This window comes from Cavia porcellus, unplaced genomic scaffold (genome assembly GCF_034190915.1).
Source record: "Cavia porcellus strain 051 isolate PalLab524CR breed Dunkin Hartley unplaced genomic scaffold, mCavPor4.1 scaffold_32, whole genome shotgun sequence".
Classification (NCBI taxonomy): domain Eukaryota; kingdom Metazoa; phylum Chordata; class Mammalia; order Rodentia; family Caviidae; genus Cavia; species Cavia porcellus.
Window position 1 is genome coordinate 44,523,783 of NW_026947515.1, and position 11,073 is coordinate 44,534,855.

The window sequence follows — 11,073 nt, forward strand, 5'->3', positions numbered from 1 at the left end:
GTGGACTGGAGCCAAGGTGAAGAGCTGCATTAATTCTCAGTGAGTGCTGGAGATTGGGTCCCGTGGCAAGTGTGGCCGGCTGGAAGGCATCTTGGAGTTGGGCAGGACAGGCCTGAGTCCAGTGCCACTGTGGCATCAGTCAGCTGCCCCTGGCCTAGAGAGGATTGGTGGGATGTGCTTGGGCTGAGTCATGCCCCTGGTCAGGACCCAATAGCCAGGGACAAAACTGTCCTGAACCTGTGACATCCACCACACCACAAACTAATGTGCTGAAAACACTTGCAGGTTGACTGGCTCAGAGAAGTGGGGCCAGGCCACAGTCCCTGTGTGCACCTCAAAAAACAGCAAACTGGAGAAGGCAGCAGCCCCCAGCCAGCATGCTTTAGAAAAAGTGTAAGCAGAGGGCCAGGGAGAGGGCCAGGGACCTCCACAACACACCTGTCTGAAAGAAACCAAAAACATGGCAAGAGAAAGAAATAAGAAAAAACCTCTAGCCGCCGACCCTGGGAAAATAAGTCCAGGAGAGGTAAATACAGAAGAGAACCAGTGTAGCAATCATGCAGTATTAGACACAGCATCAGCGGACATAACGAAATACCTTCGTGACCTCATAGACAAACTTAAAACTGAAATTGTAATCCAAGCGAAACAAGATATAAAAAGATTAATAAAAGAAATGCTAAACCCTTCTCAAGAAGACACAGGTGAAAGAATGGATGAACCCAGAAAAAGAAGAGAAACCTTTGGTGAAGAATATAAACAAAATCTAGAATACATGAAACAGATCCAAAGAGATTACCAGGAAACTAAAAACTTCATTGAAAGTTGGCAAAATGCTTTGACAGAAACTAAAGTTAGCCTTTCGAAACTTGAAGAGAGATTTATAATATGTGATCATGAAAGAAAAGACCTCTTAAAACTAAAAAGGAACCAGGAAGAAATAATTCAAAGGCTAGAAGATGACAAGAGAATCTATAACTTAAGAATAAAGAACATGAGCAAAGAAGCAGGAGTAACCACAAATGAATTACAAGGGCTATTCACAGGAATAGTTAAAGAAAACTTCCCAAGCATAGGAAAAAGAAATTATATCCAGATAAATGATGCATACAAAACTCCAGCCATCTACAACGAAAACAGATCTACACCCAGACATATAATAATCAAGATCCCAGAAATTCACCACAAGAGCAGAATATTAAAAGTGGTCAGAGAAAAGAAGGAGATCACCTATAAAGGAAAATCCATCAAAATAATGACAGATGTATCAACACAAACTCTCAAATCAAGAAGAGCCTGGAGTGAAGTAGTTCAAGCCTGAAAGAAAATAACCTCCAACCCAGATTGATGTGCCCTGAGAAACTCCCTCTCAAAATTAATGGAGAAACAAGATGTTTCTGAGACAAGGAGGAACTGTGGGAGTTCATGGCCACCAACCCAACCCTACAAAAAAAAAAATGAAGGACATTCCAGAGAGAGAGAGGAAAAAATACCAGGATTCCAGCAACAGTGGCAGAGAGGCCTCAATGAATGGGGCAGACAGTGGAATGAAGGAGAAAAGTGGACAAATAATAGCAGAAAAATAGAATAGCAGAGATGAGGCAGGGAAGGAAGGCTATGATCTCTAAGATAGATAGCCTTGATACACTAACAAAAAGAAACATAAGCAGAATAGATTAGGAGGCAGGATCCATTGAGATGCTCTGAATAGGAAATATACTCAACCTGAGAGAGGGTTAATAAACTAGAAGTTAAAGATGAGAAAACGATGCTATATGTGACAGGGAACCAGAGAGAAATAGGGACCACTCACCCAGCAGCAGCAGATAGGTTGGAAAGGCATGACACTTTTGTGCAGTAGAGAACTACTCAGCTAGAAGGAAGGAAAACCTTGAGGCTTTAGTAAGTAAAGGAATACAGCTCAAGATCAAGCTCAGGGTAAAAAGGCTCAACATCACTTAGATAGATAACAGGTTGTCCCCTAATCTAAAAACTAAAGGAGTTAGTGGGACCCAAAATATACAAAGCACTCTGAGAAAGGGAAAGGGGAGGAATTAAAGGACATTGTTAATAGTGTATCAGGATTTAAAAGCCACATTAATCTTATCACTCTGTTTAGTTTGATTTTATTTTGTTCTGGTTTGTCTACTCATACTAGATTTGGGGGCACAGACAGCTATCCCCCAAATAGCAGAATATTCTACAGTAAATATCCTTAGTTCCCTATTAAGTTAAACTGAAGCCCTGTACTACCTACACTGTCTTACTATGACTGATCTTATTTGAATCTGGTTTGTTAGACCACTGTTTTGTCTTGACTGATTTTATTCAAATTTGGTATGCTTGACAGTATCAAGACTAAAAGTAGAGGCAACTACTCTGAAGATGACAAGATATAATAAGGTACCCATTCCGGCTTGATTATTAACTGCTTTTGAAGTCCTACAATGTCTCCAATGTTGCATTTTTATTAAAATTGCTATGTAATGCTATGTTCAATTATATTATGTCTAATGATATAGACAATTCTATTGAAAATAGCAAGATAAAGCATAGTAACTGCTGTAGATCACCTAATATTGTGGTTTTATATGTCTTTTTCATTTCATGTTTTTGTAGGAATTTGTTTTGTTGTCCTGTTTCGATCTGTTTTTCCCTATAATACAGAAAGGATAGGTATACATGTAGAGATTCACACATGTGTAGAATTTCTAAACAGTTTACAGGAACAGATTATATAATGCATGACATAATGAACAGATACTCTGAAGAAGAAGAGACACTAAGATACCCAGTGCTAATTCTGTAGCATTACGATATAAAATCTAGCGACACTATTATTCACTGTTCAGAGTGATATTAGTCTAGTCTCTTATGTTTAATTTCAATGTACAAAAAGATATGGACAGCTACTTCAAAGAGAATGAGAGACGTTATGGCAGCCATTGTTGACTTCCCTAATGTCAGGTCTTGAAGACCTAAAAGCCTTCATCATCCTGTTCTGATTAGATTAGTTCTATCATGTTCAGTATGTATTCACTGTGTGTGAAGATGGGGACAGCTATTTGGAAGAAAACTAGAGACAATATGATAGCCAGTGAAGATCTCCAGCGGACTTGCTTTGAAATCCGTGTTTCTTAAAATTGTTTCCTTATGATCTGTTTTGTTATGTTTAATCTTACCCTCTTTAAAATAAAAAACTACTGAAATCAAAAATCTATATAAGTGATCTGGGCTTGGGAGGAGTAACAAGAAGCCAATTTGCCCTTCCCATGAGCAGGTGCAAGCCACACAGTGCCTGGGAGGAGAAACAAGCCAATTAGTCCTTCCCAGTGCAAGCCATGTGGGGTCTGGGAGGAAAAACAACCCAATTCACCCTTCCTGTGAATTGTCAGAAGCCAGGCTGGCCTGGGAGGAGTGAGGAGAAGCCAGTTTGCCCTTCTCATGAGCCTCATCCAGGGCCTGGGAGGAGAAACAAGCCAATTTTCCCTTCCTGTGAGCCAACCAGTGCAGGAGCAGATAGACAAGACCACCACCCCCATATGCCTGTAAGCAACTGACTGATTCAGAGGACAGGCTGAGGTGACAGCACCTGAGGTACAAAAACAACTTAATGCTTGTATTGTTTGATTGGCTCTGCAGGCCTAAGACCAGTAGTCTGAGCATCTATATAGAGGATAACAATATACGATATAGAAACTATGGGGGATCTCTTTCTGTCTTGTTTTTGAAATCCAATATTGTCCTCACTATCTTGTTTTATTCTGCTTTATTGCTTTGTTCTATTCAATGTTCTGTTTTGATTGGTTTTATTCTTTTCTGTTTTGTTTGATTTTATTATGACTGATGGCATGGGCAGAAATTTTGAAGGTAATAAGAGGCATTATGGTAACTGTTGTTGATTTATTATCCTATTTTGAAGTCCTGTATCACTTTCACTGTTTTGATTGGTTTTATTCTATTTTATTTTATTGAGTTTTATTCTCTGTAAAGTAAATTTTTTTTAAATTTGTGTAAATGAAAAGGCATAGTATACACATAGATTGAGTGTTTTAATCTTAAGATGTCCATTATTTCAAATTTAATGTATGTGTTTGCTGTAATGCCAATTAAAATTTTCACATGGGAGGAATCATTCAAAAACAGATATAAAAATATATATATTTTCTAGTGATCTGGAAAAACTGAAAGTTTTGAACAAGCAAGAAAAAAACTAGAAAGCATACCACCCGTTTTTATTTAAAACATTGATATTGCTGCCATAATAAACAGAATAGAAAAAGTTACTCCAGACAGCCTTCATATGTAGAATACTTTGATTTATTATAAAAGTTTCACTTCAAATTAAGGTTAAAAAGAGAAGACAATCTCTTCCATGAATGACATTGAATGAACTATACATTTATATGAAAAATTTGATCTCTACCCTAAACCATCCATAACAATTATTTCCAGATGGATCATGGACCATGAAAGCAAAAACAGTAGATACACATGAAAGAAAATACAGGAAAATATCTTTATGGCCTTGAGTTAAGAACAGATTTCTTAAACTGGAGTAGTATGAGTTTTTAAAAAGAAAAATTACTCTCAGAGCTAGGAACTGATATACCCAAGTTGTTTTCAGAAACAGCACTGTTCTTGTTTTCTGGTTTTGCTTTTGGCTGAAGGACTCTGACAGTACCCATATAAATGGAAAGAAAACACTTCAAAGGATGATTAATTTTGTCTAGGGAACTCAGGAATGGCATTATTAAATATAGCTGAACCTAAAAAATGAGAAACAGCCTTGGCCAGATTAAAAATAGGTTCATTTCCGAGATAAAAGTGTAGGTCAGGGCCAGGATGAAAGAGCCAGCTTACAGCTGCAGAGCGGGGGTGATGAGGAGCAGCCCCAGCAGGTTCACCACGCCTGCCAGAGCCAGGACTGGGCCCTCACAGGCGTCCTCTTCTGTCTCCTTAAGACCAGTGTCTCACCTCAAAGATGTGTGTGGTTATTCTGAATGACAAGGTCTCTGATTTTGTGGACTGACAGGCGCACCACCTGCTAGTGACATGTCCAACCCTCCCTGGCCAGTGAGGTCAAGAAAACATGCTTGACATTGTTAACACTGGGCTAGGAAGCTCTGCTCAGGGTGCAAGGAGACCCTGCACTTTCACAGACCTGGTCAGCTCTGCAATTCCACAAGCAGCAAGGACCGCAGTTCTGGGCTCCTCCTGGCCCTGAGTCCCTGGAGGGGCTTCCCAGGGCTGCAGGGAAATGCAGGCGATCAGAGCATTTCTCAAGAGCCTGGGTCTCTAGTCCTGCTCCCAACTTTACCACTCCATTGGCAGAATTGTTCTTTAAAAAGTTCAAGATATGCCGTGCGTGGTGGTTCACGCCTGTAATCCCAGCACTCGGGAGGCTGAGACAGGAGGACCATTGCAAGTTCGAGACTAGTCTAGGCAACAAAGTGAGCTAAGGCCAGGCTGAACTGCATAGAGAGACCCCGTCTCAAAAAAAAGTTCAATATACTAAGAATGACTGAAAATAAAAAGTACCATGGCTTCTGAGCAGTCCAGAGGACTGAAAGCAGAGGAAAAGAACCAAATGAGGGTTTTTCAGAAGACTCTCCAGCACCTGGGGAGCCTTGGAAAGACCTTAAGAACAAAAGGAAGACCCTGAGGCTGGGGATTTAGCTCAGCAGCATTAAGTGCCCGCCTGCCAAGTGCTAGGTCGTGAGTTCAATCCCTGATACCAAAAAAAAAGCAGTGAGGAAAAAAAGCACCTCTGAGGACACACGTTGAGACACACTTGAAAAAGACCCAGGGACCAGGCCCTCTGAGGGCTGAGGGTTTCTTCCCCAGTGCTATGTCCAACCTCTAACACTTACTGGGCCTCCAGACATGGACAAGACACTTGGACTCCGTCAAGCTCATCCTATGCACCCCTGAGTAAATACAAAAATGATCACAGCAACTTTATTTGTAAGATTTAAAAACTGAAATAATGTCCATCAACAGATTAAATGCATGAACAATTTGCAGTTTATCCATACAATAACATTTGACGGTTCGACCACTGACAAGGTATAGCACACAGGAAACCAAACATAATTGTGTGTAGTGAATAAGCCCTACCAAAAAAAAAAAAAATACTACACACAGCGCCTCTAGAAAAGACAAATGAACCACCGAGACATAGAGCAGACAAGGGGTTACGTGGGACAATAGGACAAGAAGTGGTTAAAATCCGCCACAAGGAAACCTTTAAAGGTAATATATGCATGTGTTCCCCATCACCGTTGGGCAGTGGTTGCCAACAAAAGCTCAAAATGAGAGAATTTGATGACAGGCAAGTCATGCCCCTGCCATACCTGGTTCTACCTGTGGGGGTCGCCCTACCAATACTGCACACTATTTTTAAGAGGGAGAGGTGACATTTGTGTGGTTTTGGCAAAGGGATGGTGTTGCTCTCTGCACGGTCCTGTTAAAGGATTCACATTGTTCCCAGATTAGTGCTGATGAACCAATTCATTGAAATAGCTTTGTTTCTCAGTTTCTGTTGACAGGGAAAGAAATCCATACTTTTAGAAATGTTTGTGTTGCAGTCAAGGGCAGGAGGCAAGGCCTGGGAATCCAGAGGGACGCAAGAGGACTAGAGCTGAGAGATAAAGGAGTTCAATTTTCTGGGTGCTATAAAACCCTTACTTCAGTTCCAACTTCCAGTTGGAGTGTTTCAATTTCCCATATTAAAATTGGGAATTTCCAGAGATCTCCTTGAGTATTTAAAACTGTTACCTGGACATTCTGAATCTCCTCTGGACTTTTTAATTAGTCTAAATAATTTACCTCCTGTTCAGTTGGAGAAAGAAGGTGTTGTAATCAGGGCTTGGAAGGGAATAGAATTAATACAGGACACAGAAACTTACAGTGTTCACCCAAAAAAGTCAAGTGCAGAAGAATGCCAGAGACCTATCTTGCACACTAGAGACCTAAAGAATCCAGTTGAGGGCCTGGATACCATAGCAGGGTCCTGCATGTGTCCAGACAAAGGCCTAGAGCCTGTGGCAAGTCTGTATCAAGGATCTGCACTGGAAAAGCCCAACTGCCAGTGGTGGAAGCTGGAAAATCTGCACTAGGATCTGTATTTGAAGACCAGAGCTGTCCCACAGAGAACATCCACAAACCTTCAGGGAAATCAGTAGCGTGCATCTTCCCTCTCGTTCCTCTTTGATGGCATTCTGGGTTCTCAAGTGGGTCTTCCACACCCAGAACCATGCTGACTAGTTCAGCTGGGCGGTCCCTCTTACACTAACCATTAATTAGTCCACCAGAGTAGGTTAAAAAGCTTTCAAGGCCACCATGTTTGCATAGTGTAGGTGGCTGTCATGGTTTCAGTGTTGGTCCCCTCTGAAACTCAGGTTGAGATTTAACTGCCATGATAACAGCATTGCGTGGTAGAGTCTTAAGGAATGACTGGGCCCTGTGGGCACTGCCCCCGTGGCAGAGGAGGTCGCTGGGGAATGAGTTCAGCTTTTCATGCGGCCCAGCTCGCTCTTCTGCATGTCATGACCCAGCATGAAGGCTCACACCTGATGCCAGCCCCGTGATACTGGGCTCCTCTGCCTTAAGAACTATAAGAAATTAATCTCTGTTCTTTGTAAATTACCCAGGCTTGAGTATTTTGTTATAGGAGCACAAAACAGACTGAGGTAGTCACTAAAAGAAACCAAAATTGTGCTTAGAGGTAGAGTCCATCCTTAGCCCCCCCCAGACCTCTGTGAGGCCATGTCACCTCACTGAGCCTCCATTTTCCCATCTGCAAATGGGACTTTTATTATATAAAAGTATACACTCATTTTTAAAACTTTTTATTTTATTGACACATTTTAGATGTGCATAATGATGACACTCATCCTACAAAGTTTGCACCTGTACATGATGTATCTTGTTTCCTCTTCGTTCCCATTTTCCTTCAAGCCGTTTCCCACTCTTTATTTACAAGACCTTTGCTTCTGTTTTTCCCTTCTATTCTTTTATTTTTGTCCTTTCTTTCCTTGCCCCGTCCCTCTTTCTTAGTCTCTGCATTTGAACATTTTCTTTCCATTTCCTAATGTCCATTATATTTTTCAGTCTTGCTTTACACTTTTGGATTCTCATACCAGAGAAACCACGTTATATTTGAATGTGTGTGCCTGATTTATTTCACCTGAGACTATGCTGGATCCATACTCAAGGTGCACTGTTCAGCTAGAAATAGCTCCCTCTTATCCTTCTTTATGGCTGAATAGTACTTCATTGTATTTTTTTTTTTAAACCTGTCTTCTTTATCCATTCATCCAGTTGATGGACTTTTGGGCTGTTTCCAATATTTGGCGATCACAAACTGTGCTGTTATAAACACAAAAGTGCGGACCCAGGTAGGGGGTTAGCTGGGATTTGGTGGCCGCTGCTCTGGGCAGAGAGCTCCAGACTTTAGTTTGCAAGCCCGAGCATGAGAATGGAGGCCAGCTTGGCCTGCCCGGCTCACTAGGGGTACAGGGGGAGGCAGCCCAGGCTCGGCGCGGCCCTAGGTGACGCTGAGGTCCTTGGCGCCCTTCTCCAGGGCGGCCCAGGCTGATGAGGGCTGCAGTAACCGCAGCTTCCTAGACTGAGATAGAAGAGGTGGACCTGCGGGACCTGCCCAGCACCGCCATCGCCTGCCAGCTGGACTTGTGCATGTTCGCGGATGGCCTGTGCTGGGTCAAATTTGAATCCGCCTCTAGGACATATGCGAAGAATGTCACCTTTCGGTACTTTAAGAGCTTCAGCGTGTCCGCATAAACTGCAGCAATCCATATCTGCAGCAGATGCCAGATTGCGGCTGCAAAGACTGAGTTTCCAGGGAAGGAAATAAAGTTCTATTTTGCCCAGAGCTTACTACACACAGGAAGCTCACACCTGGCTCCACCCAACCCAGACAAGCAGTTTCTGATCTCTCCTCCCACTTCCCCGCCAATGGGTTGCAAACAGAGGAAGATGCTACTCCAGTCATAAATCAGGATCTTTTATATACTCTCTCCAAGCTGGGGCCAGGAGAGACACCACGCCGTGTGATGCCCACTTAACGTGAGACCAAAAGAGGAGGTGGAGGAGGAGGAGAGTGGGGAGGGGAGGGAGAGGGGGAGGGAAAAGGGGAGGGGGAGGGGGAGGGAATACAGAAAAAATAAAGAGACTCAAACCAAAAATTATCCAGACAAAAAACCAGAGGTCACACCTATCCACTTAAGCTGGGCAGACACGTAAGCGAAGGAACAGTTTAAATCATAGTTTCCGGGGAGGATCTTTTACTGTGGAAGCGGCGGGTCACAATTGGAGGTGGCAGCTGTCACTCCTATGGCAAAAATTTCAGTTCATGTTACTCAGAAGAGAATCAAGGCTCTGTCTCGGTCTAATGCTGCACTCCAGTCCATGTCTGAGACTCCCAGCAGTGCCCTGGGCCAATCACTGAGTTCATGGTGACCACACAAGGCCATTCTGGGGAACGTCTTGAGAAAACCAGTCACAGTAGTATTTGTTCTTTTCTAGTAGGTTCTGTTTTTGCCAAGGACAGGTTGATCTGGGGATCCATGGCAAGCTTTCAGTTTCTAACCAATCTACAGGGGTTACCAACCCCAACTGGTGGTCTGTGCATGGATGATTTGCACTGTTAGAGATTTCCAAGACCAACCTCTGTGCACCATGAAGTTACACCACTGTCATTTCTCATCTTTTGGGAAGCTCGCAAAGTGTCGGAAACTATCACCTTTGCAGATGGCTGGCTCCTCACAATAGCACTCTCGAGAGAAATTCCATCTGAAACACGGAAACTTGGCCTCCTGCTCAGAGCAACATGTGCTCTGTGCTTCTGCAGACGATGCTGACCTGAAATTCCTATGCAGAGTTTAGCTTACACAGTTCAGAGAAATAGCGATTTCACTGCCAACTTGTAGTGGGTGAGAGATTTCACTTTAGATGTTTGGGGTTAGACACTGGTTTCCATTGTCTCTTTTAGGTAGTGATTTCTATGTATGAATCACAGCCAAAACCCTTTTTCACCCCAAGGCAGCATCAAGAGAAATGTGCAAATATTGACAGCATATAGTCATACTTGTTATATACTTGAGTGAAAAACCACAGCGGTGGAAAAATTGTGTAAGATGCATTAACCGACCTGAGAATTGTATGTTGTACAAAATGCTATTCGCACATTTAACAGGATTGAATTCAAAGCATGTGAAGTGAACAGTAGCCGTGCGTTGATGACAGGGATACAGCAGCTTCCCTATTGATTCCTGATGGAATTGTTACATTGCGTGAACATTTGTAATTTTTTCTGGTTGTAATGTGTATATCTGATAGATAGGTATTACATTTTGGCCTTACAATACCATAATAAATTCTGTCATTTCACAATGCCTATTTGCCAAGACACAGTGCATGCTTTGGAAATTTGGAAGGTAGTTTTCTTTGGGAAGCAGATACTTTGCATTAAATTCTTTGGTTGTTCATAAAAAGAAATCAATTGACTGTTCTCAAAACCTGTTTATTGTACTTGCTAGGAGGCAGAGACTATTGCATAGTTACTCAAGTATTTCTAGTTAAGTGCTTTTAAACTAGAGAGGCTAACCTCAAAATATTTTTTTAACTGCATTGTACAATAAATCGGCACAGTTTCCTCTTTATGCAAAAGTTTAAAAAACATGAATGTGCATCTATTGCTGTGATATGATGCTTTGAATTCTTTCAGAAAGTTGCAAAGAATGAGAGTGGATAAATCAAAAGAACCACTAGTTTTAGCTTTTTGAGGAAATCTCTGCACTGATTCCCACAGTGATTCCACCAGCCTGCAGTCTCATCCACAGTGAAGTCTCAACGGAATTTGGTATTGGTGAATTTCTTGATGATAGCCATTTTTCTGGAGTGAAATGGGAACTAAAGATAGACTATCAGAACCTGAAGACAGGTTTGCAATGTGTGATCGCAAAAGGAAAGATCTACTAAAAATAACAAGGAACCAGGAAGTAACAATACAAAGGCTAGAAGATAACAAGAGGATCTATAACTTAAGAA

The 11,073-nt window shown here is 42.0% G+C and overlaps 1 pseudogene; it reads left to right on the forward strand.

The window, feature by feature from the left end:
- Positions 1-9,267, forward strand: part of LOC100730061 (calcipressin-1-like) — a 29,618-nt pseudogene extending 20,351 nt beyond the window's left edge.
- The last annotated feature ends 1,806 nt before the right edge of the window (positions 9,268-11,073 follow it).